Source organism: Poecilia formosa, unplaced genomic scaffold (assembly GCF_000485575.1).
Source record: "Poecilia formosa unplaced genomic scaffold, Poecilia_formosa-5.1.2 Scaffold102, whole genome shotgun sequence".
Lineage (NCBI taxonomy): Eukaryota > Metazoa > Chordata > Actinopteri > Cyprinodontiformes > Poeciliidae > Poecilia > Poecilia formosa.
In genome coordinates, this window is record NW_006800041.1 from 202,662 (window position 1) to 228,960 (window position 26,299).

A 26,299-nucleotide genomic window follows, 5' to 3' on the forward strand; every position below is an offset into this window, starting at 1 on the left:
CTATTCATACACAAGATGACTCAAATGGCTTTTTTTTTTTTTTTATAAAATCAAACAATATGGATACCAATTTAATATACCTTTTAATAGGACAACACAGTCAATTACTGTGTCATAACTTAATGGAACCAATAGCTCTTCCAAATCTTGGGTTTTTAGGGAAGAGTTTGACTGACTTCTATTTAGTTTTTGTCTATTACTAAAAATAAAAGCATGTCTTTTTTTGTCTCTTGATTTCATCCCTCCATCTGTTTTTAAAATGGCAGTAGACTGATTAAGAAGACACTACGTGGAAGTCCAAATTTAGGGTCAAAATCATAATAATTAAATTTTGCAATGCTTTGCGTACCTTACTATTAATGAGTCTGATCTATGGTCTTGCAGTTGTGGGAATTTATAAGATTTAAGTGTGTTGAGTGTAGCACTGACTTCCAGTAATAGCCACAAAGAGGTTTTCGGAGCATTACTGTTATGCATATCATTGAAAACTTTCACAAATGCAGTCATAGTAATCTACCAGGAGAAGATGCATTTGCACTTCAAATTAGCTTATTTATGTTAAACGCGACCCTGTAAATGCTTATTTTATTTATTTTTCTACATAAAACTTCTGTAAGATCTTTGATAACTGTAATTTTCTAGGCCTGTGGAAACAGACTTCAATAAAGTAAAGAATTGACCATGTGCAATATTACTTCAGTGAGTTTCAAAGTAATTTAAAGGTAATTTACTTTATTTTCTTTATGTGAATTCAGTATTTCTATATGAACAGGCAATCAACAATAAATGCATTTTCTTTCTATGTGATAGATTTCCAGATTTAGTGATAATGAGAGTGATAAGTGGTAGAGGGTGAGAAGATGATTTCACCGGTTCAACCAAGACAACCATTTTTATAACTCAAACAAGCAGGGTTGTTGTAAGCACACTACATCGACAGTCGTATACATTAATAAAACTTTTATTTTCACTATACATTCCCCTTAAAGTGACCTGCAGTAAAGGAATGCATCTAAAGTTAACTCAATAAAGTGATTACCGTAAGCAACCCTATAAGGAAATGCTGAATTTTGGGGGCAATATGCAGCCCATTATTAATAATTAAGGTCAACCAGTTCTTGGCTTACAGGCTTATCCACAATTTGCTGATGCAAGCCCAGATCTACTGTACTATCAGTAAAGCTCATTTACAGTAGGTAGCTGTCCAATTACAGGCCCAACCCATTCCCACAACTGGACCCAAAGGGCTAAAACTCCAAGGCCTAATTTTGTGTTTTAACAAGCAAACTTTAAACTTGGTAACCTATATACTTTAGCTATAATTGAGCAGCTCTTTGCTGAGGCCTCCCTAACTTATTAGACAGTATGTCTGAGTACAATTCATGTAAGTGTCAAATAGTCTCAGGGAAATTGCTACACAACATGTGACTATGCAAGTAATAGCTTTAAAACAATACCAATGACTTGCTACAGCCAATTTTCTTGTTTCCGTAGCTCCACACATACATAAGGTAATCAAAACCAGACAGATCTACTTGTTTTGCTCCCCGTCTTTGTAAGAATATAGGATTAGATTAAATTCCTTTCTGCTGTTAGGAAGCTCCTGAGTGACAATATATCCAAAGTGTTTTATCATCGTTACATTTTGTGCTTATGCTCAGTGTCTTTAGGACAGCCCCTCTGGGATGTTGATAGAGGCAGAGATCGTAAAGACATTTATTTGGCAAGAAAAGTCAATAATAGACATCACAAAGGGGTGACAAAATAGGAGAGGAAAAGAAACGAAGAAAAACTTTTTTTCAAGAAGCACATGGAAGCAAATCAAGTTAGGTGCTGGAAGCCAAAAGAGAGAGTTTGTGTTAATGCAAGAATGATAATAGTTGAAATAACAGCCATTCACTCTTGTAATTTAAGGAACAAATTGTTCTGCTTTTCAGCCTGCCATTCCACACACAATTCTTACAGCGTTATCAAATCAGTTATTTTTGCTGAAAACGCATGCGTTCATACACACACGTGGTAAGATAATATATGATGATGTTCATAATGATTATTTCAGGATGAGGAACAACGAACAGCAGCCAGGATGCAGTTGTCCGAGTCTCAGGTGTTTATCAGGTTGTCACTATGAAGGCTCAGAAGGTCCCCATCATTTCTCTCATTGACTCTGTTGACCTTTATAGTTTGTGTCTTTGTGTGTTGTTATAATCGTCTGACTTTTCATATTCTTTCCAATCTTAACAATCTTTGTCTAAGTTTGATGCCACTATGTTCTCCATTTTTTTTACGTTTCTCAAACTCAGAACAACTCAGAGAAAATGGCCTTTCCTTTTCCCATTGTTTCATCAGATTTTTAGCTGACATGTCAATCTGTTTTCCAAGCTTGACGTTTTAATGCCAAAATTGTATTGCTTAAGCTGTTAATTATCTGTTTTTGTGGCATAATCACTCCCTAGTGCATTTTTATAACTCAGGTAAAACATCATGGGTCTAATTTAGGCATAGCGCTTATCAAAATTCAGCTACTGGGCCATTTTGGTGCCCATTACTTTGAAAGGTAATTACTGCCTGCGATAATTATGTTAATGGACAATTAAGGGAGACTTACATTACCATAGTGTAATTGGGGATTGACTGAGTTTTCTGCATACACAGCTATTAGGGGAAAGGGTTGCACCTTAAGAGCAACTACATGATTTGATACGCAATTTCAAATTATCTTTTTGAAATATTGATATATCCAGACAAGCATGTTAGAATTTAAATAGAGAAAATACTTCAAATGTACAAATCAGACATGAAAGTAACTAATTAACCTAAGTAAAACCTAATTCTACATTCCCTGAACACGTTTATACTTGCATCTGTATACTGTAGTAGCTAATAAAATTAATCAGCAATCACTTGGCAGAAACTTCATGCCTTTAGATATCTAGACACCAAAACAACTTGTTGAGCTTCAAACACAAGCATGTGAATCGGTAAGAATTGCACTAAAAAACAGAGGCTATTCAGCAATGATCAGCTAATCTAAATGACTTTTCCCTTAAAAAAGAGAAACACCCAGCAGAAAAGACACAAAAGTCAGCTACGGAAAAACCTAAGACCACCAATGTGATTTTTTTCTGAGTATCTGAAACTTTGCACCAGTAAAATCTTCTGCATGAACTTTGTAGAGAACTTGGCAGCAATCTCAGAACCTCCTGCTGTTTTTCCTCAAATCACAAGTGTCTAGAGAAAAGGAATTCTTTTAAGCACACCACAAATTGACATCTAAAAGAATAGGCAGAGTACATGTGTGCTAATTTCTTTCAGAAAGGAATTGCCATTCATTTATACATAAGATCAAGCAAAAAGTCTAATTAAATTGCATACAATTCCTTAAAAAGAAGCCGTGCCTGATATTTTCATAAAAATCCTCCCCGTCACCAGATGAGTTTTAGATCTCTCACCTGAAGGTAAAATATCGTTTTAAACCAATACAGTCTATCTACAGTCTTTCCATGTTTGTATTGTAGCAGTTAGAAAACAGCATGTGATGAAATAAAAAATACTAAACAGATTAATAGTGCAATGTTACCAGATTACCTGTTGAATGGAGTTCAGCTCAGATGCAATTTTTCAAGAATGTTACAGAGACAAGTTCGTATTCAAGAAAAGGCAACATATAAATGTTGCTTATATTTACTGCATAATGCTTCCATTTTTGTGATGGGAAATAACTGCTGAATGATCTCCATTTTTTTGTCTGCTGGTTCATTTTTTTTTGACTGGCTCTTTAATATCTGTCCTCAAATTCATCCGTCGAGATTCCCTTTTTTATTGGAAATCATTTTTACTTCAATTGTGCCTCCATTAATCCTCTTTCTTCTAAGCTGTCAAATATCCGCCCGCACCTTTTGTAATTTTAATGTTCATCCTTTTCTACTTCTCTTTTTTCCCCCCTCATCCTCTTTTGTTCCATCTCTCACTTGAACTGGAGGTTTTCATTTGCAGTTAAATGCCCTTTTTGTCCCTCATTCTTTCATTCACTTTTCTTTTATTTTTTTGGTTTGAACCCTTTTCTTTTTCATATTCCTTTTTATTGAATTTTTCTTTTCCACTGTATCTGTGATAATAGCTCAGTTGATACCATCAATATCTCATCTTCGGGTTTAACTATTAGTTGTTTCCCGTCCTCTAATCATTATTCCCCTATGTTTCTATCTGCTTCCTGTTGCTTTTTCATTCTTGTTTCCATCTCTGGATCTCAAAGCAGTACATGAGGACAAAAAGCATTTGGTGCTGGTCCTTCTTTTACTCATTCCTCCAGTGTTTTCTGGTCATTTCCCAGCCCGACAGTTTCAAATTCTCTTTTCTCCTTTTCCTATGTGTCCAACTGTCTGCATCCCCTTCCCTAAGAGTCCTATCTCCCTCTCTCTTCCCCTCTGCTATTCTTCGCTGTTCATTCCAGTGCTCCCATGGGTGCAGGTGGTAGAAAATGACGTCTCACTTTGATTGCTGCATGGCTGCAGGCGTTCCTGGGGCACAGTAGCTGCGGCGCTTCAGATTGCAGGATGTAGTGGTAAATAATCCCGACTGGGGAGAGAGGAACAGAAAGATAAAGGAAGATGGGAAGGAAGGAAAGCAGGGAATGGACATGCGGATGGAAGCGAATTACATTAGAATCCTAGCATGCCCGATTTGAAAGTTTTGTCATTCAATTATTTAAGAAAATAGTTAATTGTTGTAGTGAGAAAGAAGATAAACCATTGCATAATGTATATACTTAACATTTTAAATTTTATTTTGAAGCTTTTTAATTTGAATTTACTTTAACATAATTTCATATTTTGTAGTATTTTACCACAAAAAAACATAACATATAATACCAAACACATTTGTTTTTTCTAATGTATAAATTCTGAACATGTTATTGAAATAAAATTCAGATAATATGATAAGAACTCAAGTGATCAAGTATACATCTTCTCCTGATGCGTCTTCGACAGAATATTGAATATATTTCAGAGCTTGTTCAATGCTTAATTCTTGTTATTCCACCCTGACTTGGCTACGACTAACTTGCTTGATTTCTTGTATGTGTGGATTTTATGGGTGAATTTAATTGCAGTAGCCTAATTAGAAATATTTAATTAGAAAAAAACATACTTTCTCTGCTCTATAGACATCAGACAGCTTATTATTATTATTATTAGCTTCCTCAAGGCTCTGAAATAGTACAGAAATGTTCATGAAAATGTGACATTGTCATGGTGATTAACATTCACATCAGTGCTGCTTGAATTTCAGAAACAGATGTTTAATTCATCAATGATATGGAAAAAAGCAGACATCGCACAGCTAATCAAATGGCAGGAAAGAAAGAGAAAAGTCAGAATAAAAAAAAGTTTTAAATATATTCAGAGTGGCCTAAGTTTTCAGAAATATAACTGAGAAAACCTGATGATTCCTCTGGCATCAAATTTCTGAATGAAGGTTTTGGGGCTGGCGAATAAAAAAAAACAAAAAAAAAACATACAACTTTTTTTATTCAAAAACTAAGAGCTTATCTACAGTCTTAGAAAACAGCAGGTGATGAAAAAAACAGTACTAAACAGATTAATTATGCAATGTTATCAGATTACCTGTTGAATGGAGTTCAGTGCAGATGTTTCAAGAATGTTACAGAAGTCAAGCTCATATTCAAGAAGAGCAAAATGGTAACTAAGATTGCTATACAGATGTAAGTTTACTTATATGTAAAACTATGTGAGTAGCATTGAGAAAGCTGGACAAAAAATTTGGAGGCATAACTCCATTATTAAAAATAAATTGTAAGAATTGTGGGTCAGGATATATTCTTCCAAATGGCTCTTGGTTATTTTCTTTCCACTGCAAATATGAATCCTTTTTGATGCATTGCATGAACATACAGTTGGTTTAATTAGAGGGAGAAGTGGTTTAATATTCAAATGTATGCTCTTCAGAAGCCCCTGGCCAAAGCAGGCAGGATCACAGTATAAAACCATGAGACATGTATTTGGCTTTTGTGGCTGGGCATATGTAGAATTAGAATGCTGCATTTTATTATTTAGAAGTTTCAGGGGCTGAAGTGTTATAGATTTTTAGATATTTTTTTAGTTTATTTTCAAGTTGTAAGATCTGAGCAAAAGGTTTTGAAAGAAAATTTTAAATTTCAATTGCTAACCTTGAATGGTTATTTCCCCATCCATTTCACTTCCTCTTGTTGTCCAACAAATATTTCCTTTTTCGACATTACTGTGATCACCGAGGAATATTTTTGTCCATCTTCTGTGAGCCAATTAGTGTCTAGTGCTTAAATGTCATAGCAAAGGCAAAGTAACTATAGCAACTCTGCCTTTTGGTCTCTGTTGTGCAACTTTCAGCTCTTCACTTCCTAATATGGGTTCTCTCTGGCATCTTGCTAAAGAAGCATGTAGATTCAGGGAAGTTTGACCTTTTATATTTTTCTCATCAGGACCTCCTCCACTAACTGCACACGATTTTGCTTCCCATTTGACATTCATATGTCTGTTTTAGAGAGGAATGGGTTTTTTTTGTGTGTGTGTGTTTGAACTTATGGCTTCTCTTCTTGATGCAGTTTACCTGTCACCTTCCTTGACACAACTACTATACTAATTGACAGAACAAATTTGTGAAGACGTCGAGCCCAAACAATTGATTATATTCACAGCATGAGATTATAGCCATGGTAACACAACAATCAATAAAAAAAAATTGCAAAAATTACTTTTTGTAATTTTATAAGTTTTTCAATCAAATCTCAAATTTAAGTCTGTCAAGAGCTCTTTGTATTCATTAAGATTTTATTTAGTTCTCTTGTACTAATGGCGTTGCCATACAAGTTCATTCCTTTGGTCATTTTCCTAGTTTGTTTTTATATCACTGAATTCTATAGAATTTGGGGAACCAGGACATTAAATAAATGGGAGAGAAGAAATAATATCAAACTGCTGGAATGCAACTGTAAAAGCAAACCCAATGAAACAGATAAATTGACAAGTTTTCCAGTTAAAGATTTGAGGAAAAAGCAGATGCATATTCTGTATATTATATCACCTGGCATAAAGGAGAATCTTTTCACCATCATGTCCTCACAAAACACAAATAATTTAAACTCTATATAAAATAACAGAAGACAAAATCTATCGCCTAGATTTTTACACGTGTCTTTGTTTTTAATAAAACCTCTATAAATATATAACATTAATAAATTGTGACTTGCAATTCGCTCTGTTTTCTACTTCCTCACAGCTCTGCTGCAACTCTGGAGATGGAGAGCCAGTGAAACCCAGAGGCCAAAGGTGCGAAGAAGGGTCATCCCCTATTCCACAGCAGGCATCTCCTCTAATCACACAAGGTTCAACTCTGTTTCATCAGAGGAAGGAAAGGTCATCCTAAACAACACAAGAGGCTCCTCGGGGTCACGCTGTAACTTGCATGATCTTTGTTCTACCTGTTCTCCATTCTTTGTGTGTAACTAAGGCAGACTCCCACTACAAGTTTTACTTCATGACTTCGTGACATTTTAATGCAAGTCACTTTCCCACTCAGCTTGGCTTTCTCGGTTTTCTGATTACAGGACAACCCAATTAAACAAAAGAAAATTGCTGAGGAAACTAATATGTTTTAATAGGGATCTTAGGCTACGAAGAATTTAATGTCATCTTAATTGTTCATTATTTCCTGATGTTTCTTTTTAATGTTAGACATATTTGTGGTCAAAGGCCTAACACTGTAACAGTGAAAATTATGCATTTTTAATTATGTGCTTTTGACTGGATAAACTGTAATCAAAAACAAAATTGTCATGTTTGGACAGGCTTGAAAATTATTATTTCTAGCTGCAGAAAACACAAAGTTCTTCTAAGAAAAAGTCAGATTCAACACATCTCTTAATTATTTTATTAATTATGTTACCAATGTGTCAATAGTGTGTGTAACTGTTTTTGTAATAAATGTGCTTTTATGATGCTGACCACAAGGGGATAATCCATTGTCATGGCAATGGCTAATAGGGGTCTTATAAAGACACATAAAATACCATCACAATATTCAAGAAAAACAATTGCATAATGTCTTAATGGCCATAATTCTACTTTAGAGTACTACAACCCATGCTTTATAAACAAAATGTTTTTCCTTTTGAAAGGACAAAACGAGTCAAAAACGATGCCTTTATTTCTAAATAAATTTGAACTCCTAAAAAAGCTATTCATGGTTTGAATTCAGAGATGTGCATAAAATGACTCTACAAAACAGCAAAGACAGAAAGCTACAGCTTAATCCATTAACTAATTGTCTTGGGAAACGAAAGATTGGTTTCAATCTTATCTAAATAGCAGGAAACTGTGTGCAAGAGTAAATCACGCCTCTGTCCCCTTTAAAGAGTGTCATGGGAATGCCCCAGGGCTCGATTTTAGCACCTCTTCTTTTTAGTCTATATATCAAGGAGCTCCCAATGGTGTGTGACACTAATGTTATTATGCAAGCTGATGACACAATCTTGTTAATTCATAGGAAAAATGCTGCAGAAGTGACCTTGATATTAAAAAGAAGAAAACAACACTTATTTTTGAAAAAAAAATAAATAATTAGGCTCACATTAAATGCAGGACAGACAATTGCAATGTACTTTTCAAAGAGGCAGAAAATTATCTAAATACGCATAAAAGGGAAGAAAATTAAAAATGTTGAGAATACCTACTTAGGCAGGACATTGGATGCAACTTCAATATTTAAAAATCATGTCAAAAATATAAGAAAGTCTTTAAAATTTAGCTTAGCAAATTTTAGGTTTACACGTGGACTTCTTACCATTAACCCTTTGAAGCCATCCCGGCGTGGAGTCTCTCTTCTTCTCTGTGCGTCAGCGCTCGGTATGAAGCCATGTAGCGATAGCTAGCAAAACTACTACTAACCCTGCACACACCACGAACTCTAACTAACACACTTATAGTCTAAAAAACCCATCGAAACACTCTTAGTAAAATCCACAGCATCACTGTGCCCTAGTCTCTTGCCGTATCCAAATCCCCCCCCTCGTCTCTTTCCGCGAGTCTCCATTCTACCTAGCAACAGACCATCAACACATTTTTATTGGTTGTTTCGAAATGTGGTACATTTAGACCCCACAAAATAAGGCGGAAATGATCGATCTTATTTCTGGCTTTATTTTGAAGTAAATAACCCCAAAACCAATATAAAAACACCACTTTTATAAAGTTTGAAGTCCGTGCTGTCCAACAGAGTCGAAATGAAAACTCGGTATGCGTCCATGTTATTACGAAGCCTTATTAATGTGTCACATGCTTGTACGCCGCACGGCGGGCAGCGACTCCATAGGGTTAAGGCTTCAGATATTTTTCTAAACTCTATGACTTCCTGTGTTTCTTATATTGTGTAAATGTAATAACGTATTTAAGCATTTGTGTAGTCTACAAGATTTGCCATGACATTGCAGCTGCACAATTAAGAAGGCTTCTAGATAAATTACTTGAGTCACAAGAGCAACCTCCAGAGATGAGTGCAGCATCCCAAAATGTAGGGCTGCTTTAAATAAACTGCCTTTTTTGTAACAAGTCATTGGAATATTTTGCCAAATGAAATTATAACATACAACATGTTTTCACATTTGTCAAAAAAAAAGGCTATTAAATAAGTAGATTTGTACTCTACTAATTAGGACAAGCAATGGCTTTATTAATGGTCTGTAGGATTGTAGTTTGATTGGCTTGCTTGGTTTTAGTGAGATGTGGGTAATGACTTATTGGATGTGTGTAATTAATTCTTATACTGGCTTTTCACTTATTCATAAACTGATAATTATATTTGATTACCATCAACCTGTCCAGGGACTGCAGGTGGGAATTAGTGTTTTTGCTATTACCTGATACCATGCATCTCTGCTTTTAAAAGGTTAATAAAATGTTGTACATTATATCTGTGTAAAAATGAATAAGTAATCAGGGAGATTTAAAAGGGAATATGACAATGTCTTGTGTTTTTCATAATATATTTCCAATAATTTTACCGTCATAAAATTCACAACAGATGTTGGTAACAAATGAAGTGCTCTTCACATATGGAAAAGAAAATATTTGTGCCAATTAAGTTGAGGAATCTGTGTTTTTATGATGTAAAGCACTTTGAACTGACTTTTTGTTGAAATGTGCTATGCAAATAAACTTGATTGATTGATTAAGATCTTACTGCTGAAGACCTTAATGTTGAAGCTCATTAAGTTTGCTGCAGAAAACAAAGACGATTGGGTGAAATACTGAAAGAATATGCACAGTCTCATCAGATGAGGCCGTAGCTGAAAAAAATCTTTGTCCATTGCACACGTCATTCAAAGTAAGGAGAAAAAATGTTTTGCACATCACCCCAAAACACCATGCTGAAGGTTTGAAGTTATAAATCTATAGAAAGAATTGAACATCAGAGTGTACAAAAAGAACCTCAAGAACCTTCAAGGTCTCGACAGTTTTTTGTGGCTGTATGGGCAAAAATTACACCTTAGCAACACAAGTGTTCATCAAATGCATGTAATTGTGTTTAACAATTGGTACTGTGTCATTCCAATTTTCCATTGTAGCTTCCTTTGTGGATTAATTTGACTCAATTTCTTTGTATGAGTGGACTAATTGGTTAGTAAGGGCATCGTAGAAGAATTGAATATCAATAGAAATACTAGAAATAAATTTGTCTAGAAATTGTTGAGACATTTAACACTAATTTTCCCTCTGCATATTCTGTCCACTTCTTCATGTAATTCATATGTATCCCACAACGATGGCCCCCAATCTGTGCTGTTTTCCTATGTTAAATACTCATTAGATCAGCCCAGGTTTGGGCTATGATGTCCTTCATTTTGTATTCTTCCCCACCACTGCTGCCACAGGCCACTTTACCCACAGGATTCATAAAAGTGTGAATGTTATTTTCCTGGCTGCCATTCAACTCATCCACTCACAGCTGTCTGTGCCACCTGATGATCATAGAATCTGCAAACAGTGGTTTTACAGTAAGCCATAAAAGAAGTACATTTATCATGCCAAAGTCAGTGATAATCTACGATAGGTGAGATTAATGCATCATCATCACTGCTGATGCTTGATCTGACATACAAAGATAACAGAGTGGATTATTATATTTATATTTGTATTAGAATGTCCTCCTGCAGTTTGCATCAATTTTTACCTAGATTTCAGACCACTAAAGGAGCAACCCTGAATTATTGCATCCATCAATTATTTTTTAATGACATCACATTGAACTTGACACTGTTCAGTCTATTAGTGAGTCATGAACAAAATGGATGATAGTTTAAACAGATTCATTTCTTACATTTTAATGCTAAAATTCACTTACAGTCCAATAAAAAATGTCCTTTTATTGTTTTACTGCAAGTCATATCTGATACACATTAGGATAGAATAAACTTTCAAGTGATTTTGTGCTAATGTCTAAGGTTATGCGGTCTGTGTATAATTAAACCACTCTCACACTGCCTCATTCATCAAACACACAATAACAGATGGAAAATACAAAGAGCCCTTTTCCAAATAATATAGGGTGAGAATGAATAAACTCTATTAGTAAAATGTCAGTTCTCAATGCTGTGTTTTAGCGAGGATAAAAAAATCTGGATGAGGCTTTTTTTTTTTTTTTTGCTTACCTTGTCTTTTTTGTACCATTGATCTTTCAAACAGCTTGGCCTAATACAGACCACAAAGGGGTGTAAAATGTGAAAATGTTCAGTTTTCACGTTTTATGACAACCAGTTCAGAATTATAACAGCCACTGGGATTTAGCAACACAGACCTGAACGTAAAATTACAGAAAAAAAACTGGGCCCTGAAGGTAATGTGGATCCGAAGCGGAGTTTTTATGGTGCAATGTGGCTTTACTGTCATGAGCTGCCATTAATTTTCATTGCCAACAACCATTTGAAGGCACTTTGGTTTTTAAATTTGACATGCCAGTGGACCGCTTGGGTTGGGTGAGCAGGTTGCATGGGCCAGTTGTGTGCAACTCATGATATATCTGACGATTCTTAGCACTTCAGTTTTTAATTCAGTGTGCTACTATATAACGAGAATGCAATTTAAGAACTCCTCCGTGGGGAAGGTTTAGCACAGGGGCTTTCACAGTCTTCAAATACACGAGAATACATCCTGAAAACATGAGTTAAACTTTTTATCTGCATTCTTCTAGATTGGGAGATGTGCCACTAGCAATCTATGGCAATAACAGAAGGATTTATGAGGCAGCAGCAAGGTGTAGAGTCACTTTATGAGCTGGCAACCATCCTTTGTATGAAGGTGCTAAACCTTGTTTTTACTGCCATTAATCTCCTCATCCTCACTCCTCCATCATTGAGAAAGAACTATCCTCATCAAGGACACTGGTAAGAGATACATTAGCCCTTTTGACACATCTGTTGTGCTTTATAAGCAGAAAAAACACCCTCTTTAATCTGCTGCTGTTTCCCTTTGTTTATTCAGACAGATATTTGCTTACACACAACATCATCAAATAAGCTAAATGGCAACAGTGGCGCCTACGGCTTCAAACATACGTGCTAGATTGGCTCTCTGATGTGCTAATGCAAATGCAATTCAGTGTGTGAAGTGGAAAAATCGATGGCAAATCAACAGCGGGTAATAGAAGATATGGTCAGATCTTGCTTGAAATTATTTCATCAAAAGCACTACAAAGACACACGTTATGCCAAAAACTATTGGTACATCTGGCAGGTTTAGTTTTAAAATGAGCTTCTTTCAATTAAGAAGTATAGGTTTTTTGATCGGAAATGAGAGACTCTCATCACTCTTGGAGAGGTTGATATCCTTGTAAGGGGTCATAAAAATTAAGACACATTCAGCTAAACACACACACAAAAAAAAACATATCAAACTCTTCTAAAGAAAAATAAATAAGCCACAGCACAATATGAAATGTATCTTTAACATAAGTTTGATAAATGTTACACACATATGAAAGTGTGGTAAACATGCATGTGCAGCATCCAATTAGCCCACCACGGTTCCTCATTTTAGCAACTCTGGAAAGAACCATCAATGTGTGAAAGCCATCCTTTCACACATTTTTCAAGCAACCACGTCCAATAAGTTGATGTAGTTCACCCTTAGACAAAAATTTTGTAAACTATTTTGAATCATGAACTAAGCTTACTGTACCATTTCATTACTAGAATCAACTGGGATGTGTGTGTGACTGAACTTAATCGATGTCTTTGTAAAGTGCCTCGTTCAAGCTTTAGCAAACTAATGTTCTCAAAGTCAGCGCAAAGCCTAGCATGCTTTAAAAAGCAAAGATAGTGGTGGTCCAAAAGGCCTTTACATGGAGTGCAGGCCAATGTCCCCAGGCAACCAATCATCTGGGCGTGTTGTCAAACTCAAACCTCCATGAGAAGAGACTCCTCTACTCGTTCTAGTGAAGTGTTTTGTTCTTTTCAGAGAGCTGGCTCTTCTGCCACGGCTCCTAAAGAAGAGCCGGTTCTTTCAGCTCCCAAACGGCTCTTAATTTATGATATTCTGTCTCCTCATATTTTGTCTCAACTTAGAAAATGTAAAAGTTTTGTATATTAATAAATCTTGTTTGCATTTAGTGTTTTTATGAGGTGCCTTGAACGTGTCTAAAACAGGCATTGTCTTTTTTGTTGTTTAAGAAAAAAATACACCAACATATTTACACAGGGGGACTATGCCAAACCTAAAGCTATTGCTTATAAGTAAATCACCCAAAGGCAATAAACTAATGAGGTCAGGACTTTTATTGCTGCTGCCTGGGGCGTAAAGATTTAGATCAATCATCAGAGTTCAGGATTACCATTTACATGACAAATATGTACTCAGCTTCTTTGAAAATCAGCATTTCTTAAAATGCACTACACTATGCTTGTTTATTTTTTCCATTAGTGTAATATCAAGGCAGAGCTTGTAACAAGGCAAAGTATTTCTTACCCATTACGGCCCCTGGCTTTGGAAGGAGTTAATATTCCAATTTTTAAAAGACAAATATCAAAATAAGTGATATTACTCACGTTAATCCAACAAAATATTTGTCTCGCATTTTGCTGAAGACATTTAACAGCACGAAAACCACAAGACAGGAGAGATAGATTTGCTCTTTTAATGTCCTTAAATGAACCACATCATTCTAGCAAGACCTCATAAACAAAACCATTGGCTGCATTATTTACAGTGTTGGCAGGCCTTGCAGGTGCAGTCAGTTCTAAAATGCATATTCACGGCTCATTTCTCTGCTTTTGGCTAGATCAAGTTGCCAACACTAACAAAAAGTCTTTATTGATATGAACAATATAACATCTTAATGGAAAGAGACTCTCAAAGACTTCGTAATGATTGTGATATGATGGGCTCAAATAAGTTTTGTGAACAACCAGCTCACAGTACTGGCACCAGACCACAGCTTTACAAGGAGGCCTTATGATGAGTTATGGCCTGCATGTATGAGCCAACTAAGATTGCTTAGCGTGGCCTGCGATTGATCTTTTGCTATTGTAATAACCTTCAGGACGTTTGTTCGCCTACAATTTAACTTTGCTCTGAATGAAAAGTCTTGAGGTTTCCTTACCTCAACACAAGATGAGCACATACAGACAGAATGTGTTTAGTTGGAATATTGGTCTGAATCAGTTGATGAATTTGTACATTTGTAACTTTCTGAGTTCACACGAAGAAAACTCCAAGCGAACCAAAACCTGTTCCTGCAAAGTCTGTGAGAACGTTCCGGTTATTTATTTTAAAATTGATTCTAAAAGTTTGAGAAAAAATATAGAAGGTTTCTCCAAAGAATACAACTTGAGCTTTTTCCGATGTTAGTCTGTTTTTGCTCAGACTAGCTATATAGTCTGAGCTATTTTTGTTTTTTGCTCACACTAGTCATTTATTAATGATCCTATTAATGACTTACTAATGATCAAAATACTGAAATCTATATGAAACATTTCCAAAGCACATATCTTCTGCTACTTTCCCCATGTCAGTTCTTTGTTATCTATGCAAGAACGTGTTAGTTAAATGGGCCCCATAGGCCGTCCCTGAGGGGGCCAGTTTGCTAAGTAGTAAACCTGTGTTCTGTCAGGTGTCATTAAGGTCCAGCGGGAGTCTGAGGGGACCTGTCACGACAAAGAGTAATGGATGTCTTCTTCGCTGATTGCTAGCAGGGATGGAGTCAGCACAAACAGCAAATTAGAAGTGACATCTTGATGGAGGCAAAGAGGGAGGCACAGCTTCCAAGCACACCATACAGCGAGGAGAAGGACAGATCCAGAAAAAAAGAGAGTTGGGTGAAAATACTTAATTAGCTATTAAAATACAGAAAAATAAGTAATTCAGTCTTGTATTATTGGTGAAGAGAGGGAGACCAAGGTCGATACCCGCTTGTACATCAACACTAAAGAGTTGCACACTTTTGAATAATTCTACCTAAGTAGCCTTGGGTTAAGTGCTCAGTTTTGTGTAGTTAGTTGGAAACAACCCAAGCATTTATCAGTTTTAGTCCTACTTCAGGTTATGTTTGCAAGTCTTAAAAAGAAAAAAAAAAAAAAGAAAAAACTTACACAAAAGAAGCATATTCATATTTTATCAAGTTCATTCATTCAATTTAAGCAATAGTATTTACTCTAAAGGTTTGGCAAAAGCACTGTGTTATTCACAACATTGTAGTTCATCTCCAGCATCAATACCAGCTACAAACCAAACAACAGTAACAGTAATACCATCGTTTTAGGCTAATATCTAATAGAAACCAACATCAAAGGAATTGTTCAGTGTCACTCAGCAAGCGAGAGGAGCTCCAGAGCAGGCGTTATGAAATGGATTAGATTCGAGACCAATTAAAAATGAATTGCTCGAAATGAGCGCTGACCCTCACCGAATTGGATGGCAGTGATCTCATTAGGCGAGTTTCTGGCTATCTGTGAGCTAGCAGCTGGAGAACAGACCCACCTGACTCGCTGTCAGAAAGGGTAAAAACCTTGGGGGTTGCTCTCCGCTTTGAGCTCAGCGCTAGAAATGTTGTCTCTATGCTGCATTTAGTTGTATTCATAGATAAACCTTTTCTGAAAGTGTGTAGCTGCGTGTGCACTGTTTTATATTTCAGTCCCTCGTGCAGTATATTGGTGTACAATTTGATTGAAAATCTGTGAATGTAGTTAGTTGCTTGTGTGTTTGTACAACCCTTTTCTATGAAATTGCAGTCATGAAGTCATGACAGTTTCAATAACACAATACCATGCAATTCAAATTCAAATATGTTTGAAAAATGAATGCATGAAGAAATCATTTTTAGGTTTGTTGTGTCATTTCCATCTATCAATTTTTTGGTTTGTACCGTCTGATTAAGTTCCTTTGTGATTATTATTCGCCTCCCCTCAGCTTGAACATTATTACTTTACCTGTGTGTCATGTCCTGTCCTCCTTGTTCTTAAGAGTTTTCTTATTTCATCAAGAAAATTGGGCCTTAATCTACCAAAACTTCCCTATGCACTTTGATCCAGTTTTTAAATCCACTCTAACTGACAACTTTGGTTCTGACCCGCGTCTCCTCCCAGTGACACATGCTTGGTAAACTTCAGGAGGATATGCCCAGCAGGCAACCTGATCAGAAGCTGAGCCACCTGAACTGACACCTTTTAACTGCGAAGGAACAGTAGCTCCATTCTGAGCTCGTCCCAGATCAATGTTTCTCAATCCTACTCCTTAAGGACCACTTTTCTTCATTTTTCAGGCGTTGCCCCTTCTGCCACACACCTGGCCTGAATAAGTGGGTGATTAACAAGTTTCTGCAGCACTTAATGGCATGCAGGAGCTAGCTAATAGCTGATGCTATCATTGTAAACAGATGTGCTAGAGCAGAGACACATCTAAAATATGCAGGGCATTGGTCCCTGAGGATCAAGATTGAGAAACTCTGTCCCAGACGATAGGTATCCTTACTTGATATGTAATACCTATCCCAGCCACTGCACAGAGGAACTTCAGTTTGGCCCCTTGTATCCAGGGTCTTTTTCTTGGATTTGTGATTCAAATCCAAGAAAAACCATAGGTGAGGACTGGAACAAAGATGGATTGGTAAACCAACAGTTTTGCCATGGAGAAGGAACCATACAGTTCCCTAAAATAGAATAAAATAAATAGTTCTTATTGTCACTGTTATCATTATCACAATACTACCACAAAACATGTGAAGTTCATGTCTCTACTCCATCATAATATTTTATTTAGTAACATTAGCTTTATATTCTACATTCTGTTACCAAGTATTTGAAAGTTTATGTATTTTTATGCTTACAAAAAAATTTTATGAAACAAATAGAATAGTAGGAATTGCAAAATGATAAAACATATTTTGCCAAAAGATAAAATAATCTCCTAAGAAAATTACTTTGAAAGACTAGAAACATAAAATTTTCCCAAAGCTACACATTTATCATTTGTGACAAGACGTTCACCTGCATTCAAATGTTTAAATGTTTATCTAACCGACATTGCCACATGTTGATTTACTAAAAGTCCTCATTATTTACATCTTTATAACACTGCAGGTATTAGAATATGAATTGAAAGAACAAAAGAAACAAAAAAATATTTTTTTAAGCAAACATAGATATAGATAAGAATTAATTTGGTCCAAAATTTCAAGTGACCGCTGAATGTTCATTACTTATGTTCCAATGACCTCCAGTGATCTCATGGTCCTAAGTGGATATTGAGTTTCTCTTCTTATTAGTAATGCTCAGTTAGGATAAGCATGCTGTGAAATTCTGATTAGTCAAAATTGCTGGCGTCTGATTTGACAGGCTGTATGACTGAGAAAAATCCACATCTATAAAAAGGGAGGTTGTGTGAATTTCGCTCATTTACACAGCAGATATTAAAACTTATATCATAGAGAATTTTTCATTACAATATTAAAAACTTTATCTGCATAGGCTATGCAGTCAGTTTCCCCCCCCCCCATTTTATTTATCTACATTCAGTACAAAAAAAAACTGTCTCTCATTGTCATGTGGGACCATGGCTGATGGACCAGTCTGTTTCCCCTGGGAGCATATTTAATGGACCTCCAAGGTCGTCTGCTCTTGTTCTAAGAAGCATGGAGTGCCAACAAGCCCTGACAGCGTCACTGGTCCAACGGAACCTGCATAAGATGGTTCCTGCTCTGGGAAGCATAGGGCCATTAAAAATGGATAGATCAATACGTAAGAAACCATGTACCTCCGGCTCTCTATGCTAATTTAGAGAGCAAGGGAAGCAGCAAAGGATAAAAAGCTGGAACAGAGGAGACATGAGATAAAAGGACAAGAGAGGCATGAGGAGCTGAGGAGTTTACAACAGCAGAGTTCAAGGAAGGTAAGTAAATGAAGGTAAAGAAGGAGGGCTCTAATAAAGAAAGGAGTTTGAGTGCTAGTGGTGCAGCAAAAGACTATGAAGCAGCAAGAGGATAAGCTTAAAACCAACGATGGTGGACTAACGTAGTGATTTTCAACGTGTAGTACCAGTCGTCTGTACCAGGAATGCTAGAAAACTCAGGGGGTTTGAAAGTAATAAAAAAAAAAAAGTCAATATAATTAATTATAAAAAGTAAATGATCTAAATGAGTAGCAAAATATGGTTGCTACACACAGGAATTACATTCAGAAGTGTATATTAGTGGAGTTACAATTAACTATAAAATCTAGCTTTCAATCAACCCTGCAGGTGCATCTTTATAATGAAAACAGAATCCCTAGTGGACAAATTCAGTCTGCGCCAGCAAATTCACGGTCCTGATGTAACTATTGTGTGCACACTGGAGAAAAGAGTTGGAAAAATACCCCACAGACAGCAGGGAGTCCGATTAAAACTCTTGCGGCCCCATCCGTACATCTTTCTGCATTGATTTGCAACATGCTGCAGGAAGAAATAAAGTGCAGCATTAACAAACTTTACATGTACTGTGGGCCACAGTGGTATGAAAAAACACTTCCCTAATTATTGCCCCAGATTTCTCCAGTTTCAGTTTATCAAACAAATTCACACCTCAAACTGATAAACCAACTGCTATCAAGTGTTTGTGATTGTTGGCAATTAGTTTTTGTTGTTGTTTTTTTACATTACTAAGGAGGAATTTTGGCCCAATGTTCTGTGGGGAATTATTTACATTCTTGTGTATGAACAACCAGTTAATGGTCAATTGACACAGCGCCATCACTATTTTGACTGTGTATAATGTATATGCTATAAATAAAGTAGTTCAGGAAAAAGAGCATTATACACAGTCAAAAATAGTGATAGCGCTGTGTCAATTGACCATTAACTGGTTATTTGCTTGCAGACTAGAAGTGTGCCGATCGATCGGCCACTACTCATAATCGTCCGATTTCCGTGAAAAACTGTATGATCGGTGATCGCCGATCACGATCTCTTGTTGCCGATCACACAAACCGATCACCTGCATCTCATTTCGCAGCCTGCCTGTGCAGCTGGTCTCCTTTTTCCTTCACTCTGTGCAAGCGCGCAGCAACAAATCCTAAGCGATGTGGAACTATAACGCACTGAGTGAATGGGGAAGTTTGCGTGTTGCGGCGGAAAATTGAAGCAAGTGGGGTGAAGCACGTCACAATGCATCAACACGACCAATCTATATGGCATAAAAACAATGCCATACTTGACGGAGTTTGGCTACATCGAGGCTCACTGCAGTAAAAACAACATATGGAGGATCAGACAGCAGGTAAAGCAGCGCACAGCTACAAACACCCGGATTAGAATGACGGTCAGAAAGCTAAACAAATAACCCGCAAAATTATTTCAGTCTTCGAGCTGCGATGTCAGACGCTGGTTCTGCTCTCGCTGTTGAACCGCTGCTACGCTACAGGTAGTAATATTTCACAGACGGAGCTTCGCTTCTGCTCCACCTGGTAGTGACTCTCACACCGAACCTGCTTAAAGCTGCAGCATCTAACTTAAAAAATATAAATTTTACATACGTATTAAAACTTTCGCTGTCCTAACATGAGACAGATAATCTCTGAAAAAGAATCGATCTCCTCTGCCTCCTCCCTGCTATGCATAATTACTCCGCTCAATCAGAAACAGCCAATCAGAGCTAGCAGTAATCAGCTAGCCGCCATGCTATCAGGAAGTTTTCATTCAGTAACTCTGGATTGTTTATTGTAATGGAACCTGTTTTTGCCTTTGAATGTTAAGTTTTATACTTGAATTTTTTGACAATGTTGAGAGGTTTNATTTTGACTCTTTGCATTATTTAGCCTCTTCAGAGCCTTCATATGTTATCAGTCTGTTAAAGATAGTATTATCAATAGCAGTACAATTTGCACAATACCTGTTTTGTTTTTTTCTTGGAAAAAGTTTTAAAAACAAGTTTTTGTCTAATTTAAGGTGAATTCATGGTTCCTTTTTTCCATATAATGTAACTGGTATTGCTTATGATTAAAAAAATTATAATTATGTGGTGATCGGTATCGGTGATCGGCCCTCATGGGTGATCGGAATTGGAATCGGCAGGAAAAAACCTGATCGGCACATCCCTAATATATATATATTTATTTATATATATGACAAAGAGAAGGCCACCACCCTATGATCATCCTGATTTTTACTCTTACAAATTTTAATAATTACAGCCTTGATTGCAAACACAAATATCTTTACAATGCAAGATGAAAGCCCAGATGTTCTGTTTTGAATGACATATCACTGCTTTGAGGCAGATCTCAGGTGATGCAAGAAGCCTGCAAGGGATTATACCGATCTGAAATGGAAACCCTGGTGCATAAACACAGCAGAATTTGTCCAATCTGTTATGCTACAAAGTCACATATTTAAAATAAAATTTGTAAATCTAATGTAAATTTCAGAAAAGATGTAGCGTAACTTTTTTTATTCTCAGGAGTTTTTAGTGTTATTAGGTACATTCTGGGATCAATTAAAGCAAAACTTTTTTGATCAGCTATGAGGGAAACCTTTCATTATGATATTGTGTACATACAAAGAAGCCTCAATAACACTTTGTTGGAAAACGTCAAACAATGGGCTTGATCTGCTAAAATGAACAACTTCTTTTTCTAGCATGCGCAAGAAAAAAAAAACTGTATATATGATGTGTTGCAAAAACCTTAGCTCACTAAGACCTTCTGAGGAAAACCTAAAAGATGATGGTCAGGATAAAGTCAGTCAAAATAAGTCAACTGGAATATAGTTCTCAGGGTTAAAAATAATGCTAAAGAAAGGCTGTATTTTTTATTTTTGTTTCTTTACATCCGAGTTTGCTTAGAAAATTATTGGCTGTTTTTTTGGTTCATGCCAGAGTTACTCAAGTATACTTATTTTGACTTTACTTTGGAGCCCTCTTTTATTTTCATCCAGTATTATCAAGACCAATCATGTCTGCTGATTTTTCAAGTTTCATATGCATTTAACCAGACAACTTGTCTCTTGAAAGCTTTTGTACATGTATCGATACAAATAATATTTATACATTTTCCCTGAAAGAAAAATGAACAACCCTTGGAAAACTAACATATAGGTATTTGTTTCCACTTGTATTCAGCATGTGATCATATGGTGGGGTGCTCTGACTTATTTCAAGTCCATTTTGTCTTTTGAAAGAGTTTACAAATACAAATATGTTATTGCTTTTAGAAGGGTTAAACCAAACTAATCATTCAAGAGAAATTCTAAAGTATATTTTTTTATGCTGGAAATAAGACATTTGAGTAGGACTTCTCTCCACTGATTTCATATATTGCACTGATTAATAGAAATGACTTGGAAAAAGTTCAGTACATCCTTATCAGTAGTGCATTTCAGTTCTGTAGCCTACTCCTTACTTTCACACCTAATATGAAATCTCAGTCTGTCTCTTCCGTCGCACCTTGCTAGGGCATTGCAGTGACTGCAGAAATGGGTGCACCAATGTGTGCTGGAAAATTCTGCAAATTCAACTAACAGCAAAATGTAAATGATTAAATTGACCCATAAATCCAAAGCAGAGAAGATACTATCCCTAGCTCCTGCATTAAATCAGCAAAGATGCACATTACGCAGACAACTGGTTATGTACATGTGAAAGTATGAAGTCACATTCCTAAACTAAACACCGCAAGAACTCTTTATCCCTTGCAAAATTCTAAAATATTAAATCCTGTGGGTTCTGAAATTCTTATCACAAGAATATTTACCAAGTCGGACAGACACAACTTTATAGAAAAGCTCCAAAAGCATTTGATCTCCTGTACCCCAGAATATTATCTACTGGATCAAAGTAAAGTTTTTACAATTAAAAAAAGCTCAATGTTATTTTTTTTGGCACAACCAGTTAAGTTGTGTGTTTAAAAATGTGCTGTCATTTCATACAATAACTAGACAGATTTGAGTAACTATTTTCTTAGGCAGAGAAGACTGAATCTATGTATAGACAACTTCACCCTATTCAATCTGCAGGAAGGTTCATGGCTCAGTCTCCAAGCCTCTCTCTAATCTCCCTGTAATACAGCTTGAGTCATGATAAAACAACTCTGATGGAGGAAAATCCTGTTATCAAGGGTGGGGGCAACAGCTACCATCGTTACTTGTGGTAGACAGGCTCCAAAAATTAACTGGACTTTGGATGTAGGATTAAGTATATCAGAGGGGTTTCTGAGGGCAAACACATGCATTCTACATATTTTACGAGACTGTGTGAGTACTTTTACATGTGCAAGTACATATACATGGCACAACCAGTTAAGTTGGTATATATATATATATATATATATACACACACGTTTCTTTTTTTCTTTTTCCACTCACCATTTATCCGTTTGTCACTTTGAGCGCACAAACACATCTCACATACAAAACACGTCAAGCTCAGAAAAACACATGCCGAGTTCACTGAGGTTGTCTGCTAATGGAAATACATTTTAGCTATTGCCACATCTCATCATTTGTATTGCGTTCTTCATTAAAATGTGACATCTCTGACAGGAGAAATACAGATTTCATAGGCTTTTGTTCCAAGCCTCGTGTTTTAGAAGGATACATTAGGCTGTTTATGAGAAATGCTATTTCTCCTTTATCCCATTTCATACTGGTCTCTCTCACCCTCGGATTTTGTCAGACAAGATACAAGCAAAACTTTGTGTATTTTTTTTTTCCTTCTAGTAAGAAAACATACCGTTTTAGTAATTTTACACACAGCTGATTTTAATTATTTTTCATATGAAGTAAGCACACATTTCTGAACTATGGCTTTGGAGAACATTTATTGTCCAGAAATAGTTTAAAGACAACAAGGAGGATGTTTTGGAGTAGACAGTTTGTGACAGAACTTGAAAGAAAATGTGTAGCTTGATAAAACTGTTTTTCATGGTATTTTAAATTTTACTCCTGTGAAGTACTCCTAAAATAAAAAATAAAAAATAAAAAAGGAGGGGTGGGTGTAAAGAAACAGAAAGTCAGAGCAACTACAATGACTCTTTGACCAGTATTAGTAACTGGAGGCTGCTTGACAGCCACTGATTATCCTCAGGTTCTGACAGTCACTGACAATGGCTGAAGGCCAGCTAATTAGCCTTTGGCCCATATAAAGTAGCACTTTGGCTGGTTTTGTTGTGGTGTGGTTTTCTACAAAAACTGGTGTGAAATCCATGCTTGATGTGTCAAGAGGCTGTTAGACGTTGTTATGCAGCCTGACACCAGTGCTGATCTAACACAGGGAAAATAAGGAGATGCACACAAAGGAAAGAAGACAACGATATACAGTACGTTATTCAGTGGGGTTCTCTGTTAGTTTTACACAATAAAAGTAAATAACATATTTCTGTTTATTTCTAGAGACAAATCGACATTTTGTCACGTGTTGAAAGAACTACGATTCAATGCAGGATGGTTTTGAGAATTTAACATGCACAAAGGAATCTGAATAAGATACTTTAAACCATTTGATGCACAACAGAATAAAAAGCAGCTTACATGAAACATAATTGTATCATTTGAGATTATTTTTTTCCCTTTACAGTAATCCCAGATCAAATAATGCAATCTGTTGTGCTTGTATGCTTGTTTTTGATTGAGAGACCTCCAAATGAAAATGTGTCACCTCGTCCATAATCCTTGACAAGGGAGTATATTAAATGTTAATCCCTCACTATTAGGAATGGTGACAACTGGAGAATGGTAGACTGGATGAGAGAAGGAAGAAAGGGTTTGGAGCTGGAGAAGAATAGAACGAGGTATGTCACAGTAAACACAAAGATAAGAAGGCAATAAAGGCTTGAGATGACAGGTTTTTTTTCTTCTGGTCCTTAAGAACACACCCACAGACACACAAATTGTGTTATTACCTTCCTCTTATGACTACATCCACCAAGGATGTGTAAGATTAGTCTTGGATCAGTGCTCAGCGTTGTTACCTTCTGTGGTCAATTTGTATTCACTCAACAGTAGTCTTACAGGTAACAGCAGAGTAGAAAAACAATTAGAGCCATGAAAAGCTGATAGCTTGGGGCTCTCCAGGGCAGCTATGCCATTACTGAGTTATTAGACACTGAGGGTTGGGAAGGAGTGTCTTAAATAAGGGCACAGGCAGAGGGAGAGGAGATAGAAATTAGGCTGGAAAATAAAGGGAGATGTAGTATATGTAAGCAAAAATGAAAAGCTGGAATGAGAGGGAATGTGAAAATAACAACAGTGTCACAAAACTGGTGACAAAGGAACATAAGAGAAACAAGGCATGTCTCACAGTGGGACACAGTGGAAACAAGAGCCGGATTGGGACATGGATTATACAAGCGAGCAAAGGGAGGCTGCACACCCGTGAATGCAGACAAAGAACAGCTGTTGAGCAACTTTTTCAGTAAATCTCTGAGAGAGATGCACACAAGAGAGACAGGAGAGAACTTGAAGAAAATGTCTATATGTTACATGGAAGTCTTTTTGCAGCCAGAAGGATAATCACTGAGCCACCAAAAACCAAATATTTGCTTCTTCCAAATGTTTAGACTTGATATAGAATTCTTACATGATGGCTACATGTATGTAGCCGCACACATACTGCAGCTTCTGCAAACAGCAGTGCTGAAATTAATTTGCACATGGGTCTCACTTTTAATACAATGGAAGGTCTTCAGTTCCTATTCAAGCCTGACTGCTCCACATGGAAGACAATCCACAAATTTGATTTGGTCTAATTTAGTTTGCTTTAATGCTTTGTCTTGTTTCAGTTTGGTTTCCTTTACGTTATAGACAACACATTCAAGCCAGGAGGAGAGTCTTAGAAGAACTGTCAACCATGCAATGCAGCTGTGCAACAACCTGTCATTACAAGAAAACTAGCGCTTTCCCGGCAGAACACAAGGAAGAAGGTGTGAGCACCACATAGACGATGGTGATTAACAGTGCCAAGATCATCCTCCTCTTATTGGTTGATTCTGAGCAAGCGGTGCATTTCCGTCGATAGCAGTAGGACCACAGGGAAGAGGCTGAAGAGCTAGATTCCTTCACAATGTATTGGTCTCAAATTATACTGTCATAGAACACTGAAAGTTTTAAGACATATGTAGTAAAAAAAAAACAACAACATACTTTTATATAAATGTTGGACAATTTATTGTCAAAAGGAACAACCAAGAATTTAGATTTTGTTTGGTGGCACGGGGAAAATGCAATAAGTTGCACAGAGCTAGTAGGTCACAAGCATTCCCTAAGTCATGCAGGAACTGATCTAGCTTATATGCATGTAAAACAAAAGTAGGGCGGCAGATGGATGAATTTTGAGCTCCGCAAAACCCCTAGACAATGGCTCCTTTTCTTTACAGAAAGGTCTTGTCTCCAACAGGAAATGAACTTATGAACTTAGCCTCCCCACATCCCATGAATTGTCATGTGTAAATTTCACTATATATGTCATGTTACTCAAACGCCATTCTGTAAATATAAGAAACTAGAACTGAATAGATGAGTAAATAATAAATCAAATCAATGTAATAAATACATGCAAATGAACATAAAACAATAGTAATGAACAAATATTGTTCCAACAAAAACTTACCCTGCAGCTTTTGACCAGTATATATATATATATATATTTTTTTTTTTTTTTTTTTTAAATTAACTTATAGAGCTCTACGTGGACAGGCTGTAGTATGTATTCTGCAAACATTGAAGTAGAGGCCTCTAGTGATCTGCCACACCAACCTTTTGGGCTTGAGGAGACCGATCTCTCCAAGCTGTCA

At 36.4% G+C, this 26,299-nt stretch overlaps 2 long non-coding RNA genes across 2 annotated transcripts in view; both read right to left on the reverse strand.

Moving 5' to 3' along the window:
* Positions 1-4,060: 4,060 nt before the first annotated feature.
* LOC103142814 (uncharacterized) overlaps positions 4,061-26,299 on the reverse strand; it is a 31,509-nt gene continuing 9,270 nt past the window's right edge. Inside the window, exon 2 of the long non-coding RNA XR_001662966.1 lies at positions 4,061-4,578. This is a non-coding gene — a long non-coding RNA (uncharacterized LOC103142814). The remainder of the gene's footprint in view (positions 4,579-26,299) is intronic.
* Positions 9,204-23,712, reverse strand: LOC107836991 (uncharacterized). The gene is made up of 3 exons (XR_001662965.1): positions 23,701-23,712; positions 14,480-14,484; positions 9,204-9,377 (listed from the first exon to the last, which is right to left on the reverse strand). It is a non-coding gene; the product is annotated as an uncharacterized LOC107836991 (long non-coding RNA).